Below are 13,498 nucleotides of genomic sequence, written 5' to 3' on the forward strand. Positions count from 1 at the left end.
ATTTACTTACTTTCCATTCCATTTACTAAGCATAAACTTAAATAACAACATCAACTCACTGATTAGTATATTTATTCACATCATAGGTAAGTTCATCCATAACATACGTAATTTCTCATATATACAAGTACATCATTCAATTCAACAATCCATTTTTCATCATATCACATTTCAATAATGAACTTACCATTTCATTGCATTTTCTTACACATTTCCTTTATATAATACCAGAAAAAAGCTTAAACAGCAATCATAATTTCAAGCTTGATATAAGCCTAATCACCATCAGCAATACACAAGTTAGTTCATTTATATATACAACTCATTTGGAGTCAATCACATGATAAACCATTTTTTTAAGAAAATACACCTTTTGAATCATACCAGCTTTTCATGAACATAAGCATATTCTCATTTTTGTCATTTATCATTTCACTGTATATCATTAATATTAAACATGATATAATGTAACCATAAGCTTAGCATAAACCTAAGCATCATCCACAGTCTCAACTGTTGAATTCATTTATGTTCAGATCAATATTTAATAAATAACAAATCTTTCAAATTCATTAAACAGATTACCTTACTGAGATTTTCCATTCGAAGAACGACTTACATATAAGAGTACATCGTCAATAGAAGCTCATAAGAGCTGTTCCTCTCGAACACGCCAATAGAAGCTCATAAGAGCTGAACAGAAGCACAAAAGAGCTAAACAAAAGCTCTAAAGAGCTGGTCCACCCGAATCATGCTAAATAGAAAGCATAACACGAGAGTTCGCAACAAATGCTGAACTTCAATTTACTTGGTTAATATATCGATATCTCCCTCCAATACCGTCTCTATTCCAAATCTCCATAATATACCAAAGCACGAATGTACTCTAATCCCGCATTCAACACAAACCGAGTATCAAAATCAATAATATATCTCAATTTACTATTCATTATCCATAATTAAAAATAAATATATAAGTTTTTCAATGATAATCTACTTTATAATTCATATTGATATTAAATTCTAAACCGTACAAACTTACCTGGCTAAATTGCAGAAATGTCAAAGTACAAGGTCATTTTGGTAATTTTTCATTCTCCTCGATTTTCCACCCGATCTTGATCTAAATTAACAATTTCATTCAATCTATTAACTTAGATAGTAAAATAATGTGTTTTATGCAATTTAGTCATTTTAAAACTTTTACAAAGTTGCCCCAAAAATTTTACTTTTATTCAATTTAGTCCATGAGCCCAAAACATGCAATTTAACCATTTTTAATGCCAATTTATAACAAACGAATATTCATGGCATCCATATCAGCCCATATTTGCACCAATTTCACATCAAATCCTTAAAATTTTATTATTTTAAAAAATTAGTCCCTAATAGATAAATACATCAAAAATCACTTAACAAAATACTTTAATTATCAATCAACATTCCAAATTCATCATCTAGCATCAAAAATCACGAGATTCATCAACGGAAATGTTCAAAATCTTTAATAGTTTCAAAATCGAAGGTACAGGCTAGCTGGACCTAGTGCAACGATCTAAAAATATAACAATTATTAGAAATGGATGAGAAATGGCTTACCATGCATCATCCAAAGAAGAACCAAAGCTTGAAGCTTTTCCTATGGTGGTTTGGTAAAGAATAAAACAAATTGGGGAAGAAAACTATCATGTTTCTTTATTTTATTAACCTTTTATTTATTTTATTATTAAAATAACATATGAAACTTTATAATTAAAAGAAATTAAAGCATCCAACCGTACCGTTATCTTTAGGATAGCTAATTTACACAACAAGGCCACCTAATTATAATTCTTTATGAAAGGTCTACTAATTTAGCACGTCTGTGTCTGCTTTCTCTGGCAGTTTTAGGGTTTTCTTATTTTTTGGTCATGCTACAACGGCAATTTATCTATTCAGATATCTTTCTTGCTTTAGCAATTTACGTTACGAGTTAGTATGGAGATAGATTTCACAAGGTTAACATTGGACAAGGAGGAAGATGAAGTTCTTCAAGTACAAGTTGGAGCAAATACAGATAGAGAAGTGGAAGGTTTTCAATTGGTGGGGTGTTTTTTAGCGGCAAGTATTGTTCACTTTCCAGCAATGAGGAGTACAATGGCAAATTTGTGGCATCCCATACAGGGGTTCAAATTAGAGATATGGGGGGAAAAGGTATTTATTTCAATTTTTTCATATAATGGATCTTGAAAGGGTTATAAAGGGTTCACCATGGACTTTTAATAATCACTCACTGATTCTTCATAAGTTGCAAAGGGGGGAGGATCCTTTGAAAATCCCATTAATTTACTCTCTTTTATGGGTTCAATTACATGACATTCCATTTGGTTTTGTCTCAGAAAATCTGGTAATCCAAATGGGTAATTTTATAGGAAATTTCATGGAATATGACGACTCAAATCTGGGGAAAAAATAGAAATTTCATGAGAATAGGAGTCAAAATTGATATAAGGTGACCTTTGAAAAGGAAAAACAGATAATATGTTATGAAAAGTGCTCATATGTTTGATTTAGATATGAAAGGTTATCACTTTTTTGCTTTTACTATGGTCGTTTGGGCCATAGTGATTCCTTTTGTGAAGCAAGGATGGCACTAGGAGTGGAAATTACAGAGATAGGGTGGGACTTATCACTTAGGGTACAGTCTCGTCAAGCCCAAACGATGACCAGTGTGTGGTTGCGAGAAGAAGGCGAGGGGCAGTAGAGAGGAAACAATGGGGGAAGGTAAATTTTAGGGAATAATTTAAAGGGTCCAGCGAAAAATAGGGGTAGTATGGATAATCTAGATCTAGTACTGGGAATAAATCTGGAAGGGAGGGTATCTTAAACATGGAAAGAAAATGGAAATTGGAGTAGGAATCTAGAGCATAACTTAATGGAACACGATCTTGAAGATGGAGTGCTTATTGGTGAGGATGGCAAAAAGAGAAATAGAAGGGACATGGAAGATGCATTGGCCAAAGAAGAGACTAACACTTTGGCGGTAAGGAGTAGGAGGGTAGTGGAGGTTAGTCATCAATCATCAGTGACTACCAAGTGGCTAGCCAACCGGGCGCAATGAAAATTTTAAGCTGGAATATCCGTGGATTGGGGAGTCCACGGACAATTCGAAGACTTCTGCATGTGTTGAAGTTATATAATCCCCAAGATGGAGACAAAAATTAGTAGCAATCAATTAGAATGAGTTCGAAGAAGTTATGGGTTTTTAAATGGTATTGATGTTGGCTCAAATGGATCTAGAGGTGGGCTATGTCTGGCTTGGCGTGGTGGTAAAAATACTTAGCTTCAAAGCTTTTCAAAACAACATATTGATGTGATCATTGACAAAGTGGAGGAAGGACACAAATGGAGGTTTACTGGTTTTTATGGGTCTCTATATTCACAAGATAGAGCTGAGGCATGGAATCTCTTGCGGCACTTAGGTACGATTAGAGAGCTACCATGGATGGTTTGTGGAGACTTTAATGAAATTCTGTATGGTTTTGAGAAAAATGGTGGTTTACCGCAAGAGAAAGGATGAATGAAAGATTTTCGTAAGGTATTGGAAGAATGTAATTTTTTTATATGAGGTTTACTGGAAACTGGTTTACGAGGGAAAGAGGGAACTTACCTGAAACTAATATTCAAGAATGGTTAGATAGGGGTGTGGCGAATGAGGAATGGTTTCATTTATTTCTTGAATTTCAACTTCAACATCTTCCACATATGCTTTCTGATCATTTCCTATTACTGGTTAACACAAAGGAGTGCAGAGAGAGAATACATAAACGTTTCAAATTTGAAGCATGGTGGGTATTGGAGGATTCATTCTTCAATGAGGTCAAAAATATTTGGGAACATTTTGAGGGAGATTTTTTAAGTAAGCTGGAAAGTATGAAAAGGGGGTTGGAGCGATGGGCTAGTCAAATTCAATATTCTAGAGAAGGAAGGAAAAAGATGTTATCCTCAAAATTGGCCACATTACTAGAAGTTGAGAGAGATTAAGGAAATTTAGCAGATCTAATTGATACAAAAATCCAACTTAATTTTGAGATCGATAAGGTTGAGCGTTATTAAGAACAAAGGGCTAGGGTTAACTGGTTGAAATTTGGGGATAAAAATACAGCTTTTTTCCACAAACAAGCAACATAGAAGCGACAGAAGAATCTGATTCATAAAATGCAGCATGATGATGAGAGGGAGACGGATGAAATAAAAGAAATGGGAATGATAGCCAGACCATACTTCTAATAGCTATTCTCTGCTGGAAGAAAAGGAAATTATGAGCATGTTTTATCAAGAGTTTCTCAGCGTATTTCGGACGAAGACAATTTAATGTTAAAGGCAAGATATACAAATGAGGAGATGTAGCAGGCTTTGGCAGAATTAGGGTCCACTAAGGCGACAAGAGAAGATGGATTTCCAGCATTATTTTATCAGAAGTGTTGGGCAATTATAGGGGAAGAGGTTACTATGTTTTGTCTCGATCACCTGAATGGAGGGATGGAGATAGGCCCAGTCAATAAAACAAATATTGTTTTAATTCCAAAAATTTCAAATCCAGTGGGTATAATGCACTTTAGGCCTATTAGTTTGTGTAATGTTATCTACAAATTGATGGCTAAAGTTATGGCAAATCGTATTCGAAAAGTGTTAGACAAATGCATTAATCTTGCACAAAGTACTTTTGTCTCTGGGAGATTGATCTCGGATAACATGTTGCTGGCCTATGAATTACTTCACACGTTGAAACATAAGAAGTCAGGGAAAAAAGGATTTATGACGGTATATTTGGATATGAGCAAGGCATATAATAGGGTTGAATGGAACTTTGTTAAAGAAATAATGAAGAAACTGGGATTTGATTCAAAGTGGGTGGCCTTACTAATAGAGTGTGTAACTATAGTTTCTTATTTGGTGGTTCTAAATGGGCACAGTGGAGAACCATTCTCTCCTTCTAAAGGATTACGACAGGGTGACCCATTGAGTCCATTCTTATTCTTATTCTGTGGACAAGGCCTTTCTAGCCTTAAAAAGTTAGGAATGCAGGAGAAAAAAGTGAGAGGTGTCAAGGCAAGCAGAAGTGGGCCACAGGTTTCAAATTTACTTTTTGGGAATGAGTGCATGCTATTTGGGGAAGCTACTGAGAAGAGCTCAATTTCTTTGAAACAGATCCTCCATGAATACGGAGTTTGTTCGGGATAAAAAGTAAATTATTCAAAATCTACAATTTTTTCAATAGTAATACACAAGAAGGAGAAAGAAGAACAATCACTCGAGTTCTCGAGATGCAAAGTTCAGATGATTTGGAAAGGTACCTAGGGTTACCTAACCTAGTGGGTAGAAGGAAGAAGGCAGCATTTCAGATTTTGAAGGATAGACTTAAGCAATGAATTGATAATTGGAGTATAAAATATCTCTCACAATGGGGTAAGGAGGTTTTCATCAAAGCTGTTTTACAGTTTATACCAACCTACTCAATGACGTGTTTTTTACTCCCTAAATATTTATGCAAGGAATTGGAAGGTATTATTGCAAAATTTTGGTGGCGGAAAAATAAGGGGAAAAAGGGGATTCATTGGTGTGCTTGAAAGGACATTTGTTCGGTGAAAGAATTGGGTGGTCTAGGCTTTAGAAGTTTGGATAAATTCAATATAGCATTATTAGCCAAACAAGGTTGGCGTCTTATTAATTATCAGAATTCTTTATTAGCCCAGGTTTTAAAAGCTAAATATTTTCGAAAACGAATTTCTTAAATGCTCCTTTAAGTAACCTACCTTCACTTACCTAGAGGAGTATTTGGTTAACAAAAAAACTTTTGGAAGATGGATTATGCTGGAGGGTCAGTAAAGTAGACCATATTTCAGTATGGACTGATCGTTGGGTGTCAGGAAAGACTGAAGACAGATTATAGAACAATAACAGCATTGAAAGTATAAGAATAGTGTCCGACTTAATCAATGAAGAAAGTAGAACATGGAAAAGAGATTTGATTGTCCGTACCTTCAATACGGATATTGCTAGGAAAATATTGCAGATTCCGCTTTCAAAGTCAACCAATGAAGACTTCCAAGTGTGGAGAAGGGAGGCAACTGGAGACTTTTCAGTAAGGAGTGCCTATAAACTATTACAGGAGGCTAATATAGATCCTAGTTTTTATTTACAGACCAATACTAAAAGTTTCTACAGGAAATTGTGGAATTTACACATGCCCTCAAAAATCAAAATTACAGTGTCGAAAATAGCGTGAAATTACATCCCCACTTTCTCCAATCTGAAGTTGAGAAAAGTGATGACTGAGGATCGATGTATGAGATGTGGCCAAGGAGAAGAAGATAGCAACCACGTCTTCCAACTGTGCCCTACTGTGAAGGAAATATGGAGTCACTTAAATTTTTCTCGGGTTTTCAGCCAAGGGACAAACGAGCAGTGCAGAATGTTTTGTTGTAGGCTCTGGCTAATCTAGACAAATAGAAATAAATTATTATACGAAGGCAAACCAAGCACCAATTGGGACATATCCAAACAAATTAAAAGCTAAATTTTAGAATTGGAAGGTATTCAAGACAGGGAACTCAACTTGGAAGCCAACGCGAGGCATAGACAAAGTATACAAAGGGTGAATACAGCTATCTTTTTCGATGCAGCTTTTGACTCACAAAACTCTAGATCTACGTCAGGCCTAGTAGTTAAAAATGAGGGGGCAGAATCGTTGTAGCTAAATCAATTCTTCGTGACAACGTTGCATCTTCGTTCGCGGCGGAAGCATATGCAAGATTTCAAGCAACAAATTTAGGGATTCATTTGGGCTATCATACTTTGGACATAATAAGTGATTCAAAAATAGTGATAACAAAATGCCAAAATGCAAATCGAGACAGATCAGAAATAGGAGCAATTATCAGTGACATTCAAAGCCTAAAGGCACACTTTCAAGAAATCAAATTCTACTTCATCCCAAGGTTAGAAAATACAAAAGCCCGTCGATTAGCAAAAGAAACACTCAAGAATGGAGAGGAACAGTACCTGGAGGGAGCGATTTCAAGTTCGTCTGAAGGAGAATTGGAGTAAAATCGCTTGGGTTTTTCAGAGTAAAAGAAAAGGGGAAACAACTTTGGATTTTGGCATAGTGTTGTGACGTTTGAAATGAAAGAAATGGTGCCGATTGAAAAGCAAACAGATAAGCAAAAGATTTTAGGGGATTTGCTTTTACTTTTCAGTGGTCTTGGGCAGAGGAAATGTCAGATTCATTAATGAAGGCCAGTTAAACCGTTCGACTAGAGTGAAGTTTGAAAATTTATTTCTTTTCTTTCTATTATTGTTTTTTGATTTATTTTATGGGCTAAATTGAAGATGGCCTGCTTCTTGTTGTCTCCTTTTGTTTTTCTTAGGATCAATTAGCTGGGTTCAACCCAATGGACTTTGTTTTGTTTCAAATTTTAAGTTATAAACCAGTCGAATTATTTCAAAAAAAATTATAATTATTTACTCAATTAACACCTTTAAACTAAAAGCGATTGACTTTTTTAACTTTTACGATTTAGTCTTTTTAATTAATTAATAATCGAAACGTTAAAATTTCTCGACGAAAATTTAATACCACCTTAATGACACTCCGTAAATATTTATAAAAATATTTACAGCTCATTTTATAGAAATGAGGTCCCGATACCTCAATTTCTAAAACCACTTGACCTTAGGATCATACCACTTGAATTTAATAAATAGCTTATATAACATAAATTATCAAATCAAAAACTTTTTTAAAACCATATTTGACTCGTAAATATTAAATAATAATATTTACGAACTTACTCATTGAATTTGGTGGCCCTGAAACCACTGTTTTCGACACCACTAAAAAATAGGTTGTTACAAATTTAGCTACCAACTTACCGATATTCTTCCACCCATCAAGCATGATTCCCCTAGCTAAAATATGGGTACAATTTTTTGCTCCTGCATATACCCCATTACAAAACACTTCTAACATCACTACTTTTCTACCTACAATGCTTCACACTATTTTGCAGAAAGAAAAGGTCTGTGTTGCAATGTGGATATACAAAAGCATGATTCGCTGCATTCGTGAGGAAAAAGTGGGACTCCTATTTTCACATCTTATCACCACCTTGTGGAAAAAGGCAAAGGCTCCTATGGGACAGTCAAAGCAATGGTTGCGTTATCTACGAATTCAATCAAAAATTCCATCTCTAAGAAATTTGCTGTAGCCCACCAAAAGTAAGTCAACGATGAAAAGAGGACACAAAAAAACTCAAAAAGAATACACACTACCTCTAAAAAAACAAAGAACGCTGAACCGTTGACACAATAAAGACCTCAATCTTACTCAGGATGTTGAATGGATAAAGCAACGGATGCCTGAGGTAGAACCGTTGTTCGAGGATTATGCAAGACGACATAAGTTGAGGATACCGAAATTTCCAACCCTAGAAGTTAACCAATCGCAAGATCACAATACTGATGAGGAAGAGGACCCAAAGGAAGAAGACAAAGAAGAAAATGCTGATGACGGGGACACGGACGAGTCAGAACCCGAATCCGACTAAAAAAGAAAATTTTTTTTTTTACTTATATATTTTAGGACTTGTAATTTTTATTTTGGGATGATTTTTTTTGGACTTTATTTTTTTTCTTTAGTTTTCTTTTGGTTAGTTTCTATGTAAGAACCCCGTATTATATGCGATACTACATCTCAGACCTAAATTGACCACATCCTAGGATCTCCAATGCTAAGACTGAGTAATCTCTTTTCCTATCTTTGGGATGCACATTAGGGACAATGTTCCAAATAAAGTGTGGGGGTAACATAGAAATTTTTCAAATTTTTGTCTTTCTTAGTTACTTTCATTTTTGTTTTTTTTTTGTGAGTTTTTTGTGTGCGTGCTTATAGCAATACAAGTGATTGGTTAGAAGCAAGTAAATAGGATTTTACGTTTTAATTGTAAATTTAATTTGATTGCAATTGATTTTAGGTTGTTCAGTTTTACACTATTTACTTAATTTTATTACAGTTTGAATAGGTGATTGTGTGTTAGGTGCACTAAGTGACTAATAGGTACATGGAAAGAATTTATTTTTGTTTGAATAACATGTGTTAGTGTGTTAATAAATTGTAATCCATGAATTGAGACACTTAGGGATGACCTAAGGCGTTGTTTAACCACAATGGAAGCCCTAAGCCTTGAAATATAATCTCTAGTACCCTAATTTAAAATTCGAGTACCCTAATTTTTTAGCCTACATCCCTATTTCTTGCTTAACCATAATGGCAGCCCTAAGCCTTAAAATATAATCTCTTAATCCAATTTTCTTCGTCCTTGCACGAACTTAGACGTTTGGCATTGATATTGAGGTTAGGTAGATATAATATGGTGGTTTCCAAAAATAAAAGAAAAATAAGAGTGAGCTTAAGCGATAGCATAGTATGGTGAGTATAAGAATCATAAAAACTTGTGCATAAATAGAAAATTTGAAAATTAATCAAAAGAAAAAGTTTGAAAAGGCTAAAATAGCTGAGCGAGAATTTCTTGAGAAAATAGAAAAGCAAAGTGAGTGAAAAAGAGAAGAAAAAGAAAAAAAATTACTCATTCTTGCACATTAGTCTCACTAGGGCAATTGTATTCACTAATACTTTACTATACCTTAGGTTTGTTATGTGACATGGCTTGGATTTGCCCATGCCTGCACCCTACTAACATCTAGCTCATTTTTTGCTCTCGAAAACCTATTTCCTTCTAGTTCTAACATAAAATAACAAGCCTAATTCCTAAATCTAAAAAACTAAAAACAAATTAATATACAATATTTACAAATTAATTAAGTTCGATGGTTAAAAATATTTGTCGTGCTACTGGACTTGTTTGACAAGTCCTTGAACTTTACCATCGACTTCATTCGTCGCTCTTGACCAATGTTGGCCTTCCAATCACTTCATTTCCTTCTAGGATCTCTCCATTTGTCTCTTTCTTTCGTAATTCGCTTACTTACACCAACACCACTGAAAGAATACCCTCGATCGAGGCTTTTAAGGGTTAAATTGAATAAGGCATAACACTCTTCCCCTAATGATTCCACTAGGAATCGCGACCACTATTGAAAATTTTTATCTCATCATCAATTTTTATAATAAGCTTGTTTCACTCAAGATCGATTGTCGATTTAGAAGTGGCCAGAAATGGCCTACCCAACAGAATGAGGATTTCTCAATCTTCCTCAAAGTTGAGGACTACAAAGCCGACGAGGATTATGAATCATACCTTGATCAATACATCCTCGAGTACACCTTTTGGGTGCACCAAGGATCTATCAGCTAATTATAGTGTTATTGAGGTATTCTTTAATTCTTCAAGGTTGAGTTTCCTAAAGATCGATAGAGGTATTAAGTTTATGATAGCCTCTAAATCGTAAAGCGCTTTACAAAATACCAATCCCCTATCTCTATTGGAATCGTGAAGCTACCCAGATCTTTTAATTTTGGGGGTACTCTCTTAGCTATTAAGGTAACACAATGCATCAATGTTAATTTTCTCATTCTTTTTCATTTTCTTATGTCGTGTTATTATTTCTTTTAAGTACTTGACATATTTAGGTTTTTATCAATAAGCTCCAAGACTTAAAAAATGAAATTTAAGGATTTAATTAAATTAACAAAAGTTATGAAATCTACCTCGTCCCTCTTTTTCTTACCTTCTAGCTATGTCGGGAACGGTACATTCGTTGTGCTCGAAATTGAGATTACTAGATCAGGCACTCATTTGGATATCTCCTCAGTAGGCTCATTGTACTCGACCTCCTGCTCCATGGGTTCATCTACCTCTTCGGGTATCTCCTCCTGTTTATGGATAGGAATCTCCTCCAGATCAAGCAACAAATCAGGGACCAATTGGACATATGTGGTTAGGGCTCAAATGGTTTATAATTAAGTTTTAACTTTTTTTCCTATTAATTATAAGATGATTTAGTAATGAAGTCATTCCACTATAGTATCGTGACTGAGCACTCCTTAATGATATACCATTACGAAAGCAACTACTCAGTGCTCGTCCAATGACCTTATCATAAGTGTGTTACCCTCATAGGATATCCTTGATCTCTTTAGGATACTATCTATTCTCCTAATCTCATGGTAACCATTACATCTTCCTTCATGAAAGGTCAATCACAATCAAATAGTGATCACATCTCCGTCACAAAGATGACCGACCCGTGGCCACATTTACTTTTGATCAACCATGTAATTCTAATGAGAGGATATCATTTACCCATGTTTTGGGCTATGAATTCCACTGTTATGAATGATGCTACATACTGCAGAAGTCATACACCCAATGAACCTGCTTTTGGTTCCTTATCTATTTGAACTCAGGCTTGTACTTACATTAATGTGTAAGAGTCACACATACATAGTCTATCATCCACTCAAGATTTAGGTATGCCACACTATGAACATCACAAGTGAATAAATCCATAAACAAATTCAGGATCTATTCTGCCTTGGTCTTGTCCAATGTATTGCCAGTCCAGTTAGTCACATTTATTTATCTATCATCTGGGAGTTATCTGCTCTGATGCCTAAGACAAGGCATCTCACCTATTGGACTTGATAGACAACATATTAGTCTTTCAATTGAGTTGCTCATTTTCGGTTAGACTAAGATAGTTTTAGGTTCATCTACTAATAGAAGTTTTGTTTTCATATTACAATATGACCACATAATACCACTTAGTATTAGTTAAACATTATACAACCAATTAGAAACATTCTCTTCGATTTTCTTTACGTGCAAAAACCATTTGAGGAAAATAATACAAAGTATATTACTCGTAATGAATTTGTTTATTAACCACTTTGTTCGAAAAATTACAAGTGTATATTGATGAAAATACTACACTTAGGGCCCTAGATCCAACAGTCTCCCACTTGCCCTAGTGAAGTAGATCAGTCATGTTTCACATTCTTGTTCCCTTCTATATGTTTCCCAAAAAGCTTTCTAGCTATAAGAGTCTTGGCTAAACATGCCCTTGAATTTTGTCCTCATATGTGATTTTTGACTACATCTACAATTCCATCAAACACTACCGTTTCCCTTATGTGTTTTGCCCTTATGTGGTTAACTTGGATTTAGCTATATCTATACTATTATAATGTCATAACTTTTTCATACCTCATATTCAGCCGTCCATAATGAAGTTAGCAGTGCAACTGTACTCAACACTTATTCACACAATGAACCTACCGTCTCGGGCAAAAACACAGCCGGATGTCGACTTCATCAAATCTTGACATGTTTGGAAGTTAGAATTAGTATATTCGATAGGAGTAAGATCTCCTCCGGAATACATAATCATATAATTCCTCATTCTCTGTAAATATTTGAGTATATGTTCAACTGTTTTCCAGAGTCTTAGACCTGGATTCGCTTGTTATTGACTTACCAACCCCATTGCAAAACAGATATCTGGGCGTGTGCATAGCATAGGATACACTCTCACACTTCACCTAATCAAGCTTCTAATATGGACATCAATTCTCTTTTACATGATGCACGTGCTAAGGAGAAAAGCACCGCTAACACTTCAAATAAACCATCAACAAAGAATTACCGGAAAAGGCGTAGAATAATGGAGGACACTAAAGAATCAAATGAGAGTGAACACCCAAAACTTAAGCTACGCAGGCTTAGAAAGGGACTCTCAGCTTTAAAACTCCCTTCTTCTAAAGTTTCTGCACTCCTTATAGCTTCTGTAATTCTCGTGGAGTTTGCCCAAATTTTAGACTCCCCAACTCAAAGTGTTGATCCACTAATGGCTGAAGCCCTAACAGAGACCTTACCAGTAAATCAGCCAGAGGTTCATGCCAATCCTCAACTTCCACCAACCTCATTTGTAGAGACCAAAAACTATTTTCCTTGGCGTAACCTGTATGCATACATGCCCCCTCTATTTCCCTAGTCTCTATCTTTCAAGGTCAGAGCAACACAATTCCACATCAGATGAAAGAAGTCTTAAGTACTTTCCTCTCCTCCAAACCAGAACTTTCTCATCTCTCCTTAATGGCAGAATCCTCACAAGCCCTCTTTGTGGAGTATAGACTCTGAAATAGTTTCCTTCAAGAAATTAGTGCTCTCTATAGTGCCAGGTTGGCCAATTTAAAGGAGACAGTTAGATCAGTGGATAGATTATAAGTAGTCTACACCAAACTGGTCAGATTAATAGAGAAAATATCAATCAGTTGGATTCTTGTGTTTCAGCCTAGAAATTTATGTTCGTGGAAGCACAATCAATAAATAAACAATTAGAGGAAGGAGTCAAATCATTAGAGGAGCAACTCAAAGTTTAAGAACTACGCCACAAGGCTAAACTGGATAGTCTACGCCAATCCAGTGATAAAGCCTTTAGAAAGTGCCAAGAAGACACCACAAAAAATTTAACTAAGGCATTGCCAAAATTAAAGTCT

At 35.2% G+C, this 13,498-nt stretch overlaps 1 long non-coding RNA gene across 5 annotated transcripts; it reads right to left on the bottom strand.

Annotated features, from left to right (window-relative positions):
• Positions 1-485: 485 nt before the first annotated feature.
• On the bottom strand, positions 486-7,411 carry LOC107920362 (uncharacterized). 5 transcript variants are annotated; one of them, XR_001690571.2, is made up of 4 exons: positions 7,045-7,302; positions 6,022-6,766; positions 1,043-1,123; positions 486-886 (listed from the first exon to the last, which is right to left on the bottom strand). It is a non-coding gene; the product is annotated as an uncharacterized lncRNA (long non-coding RNA). The 5 variants fall into 5 exon arrangements; XR_005922870.1 differs by having other exon boundaries at positions 486-1,123; XR_005922871.1 differs by lacking the exon at positions 486-886 and having other exon boundaries at positions 1,094-1,639.
• Between the last annotated feature and the right edge of the window lie 6,087 nt (positions 7,412-13,498).

Source organism: Gossypium hirsutum, chromosome D13 (genome assembly GCF_007990345.1).
Source record: "Gossypium hirsutum isolate 1008001.06 chromosome D13, Gossypium_hirsutum_v2.1, whole genome shotgun sequence".
NCBI lineage: Eukaryota > Viridiplantae > Streptophyta > Magnoliopsida > Malvales > Malvaceae > Gossypium > Gossypium hirsutum.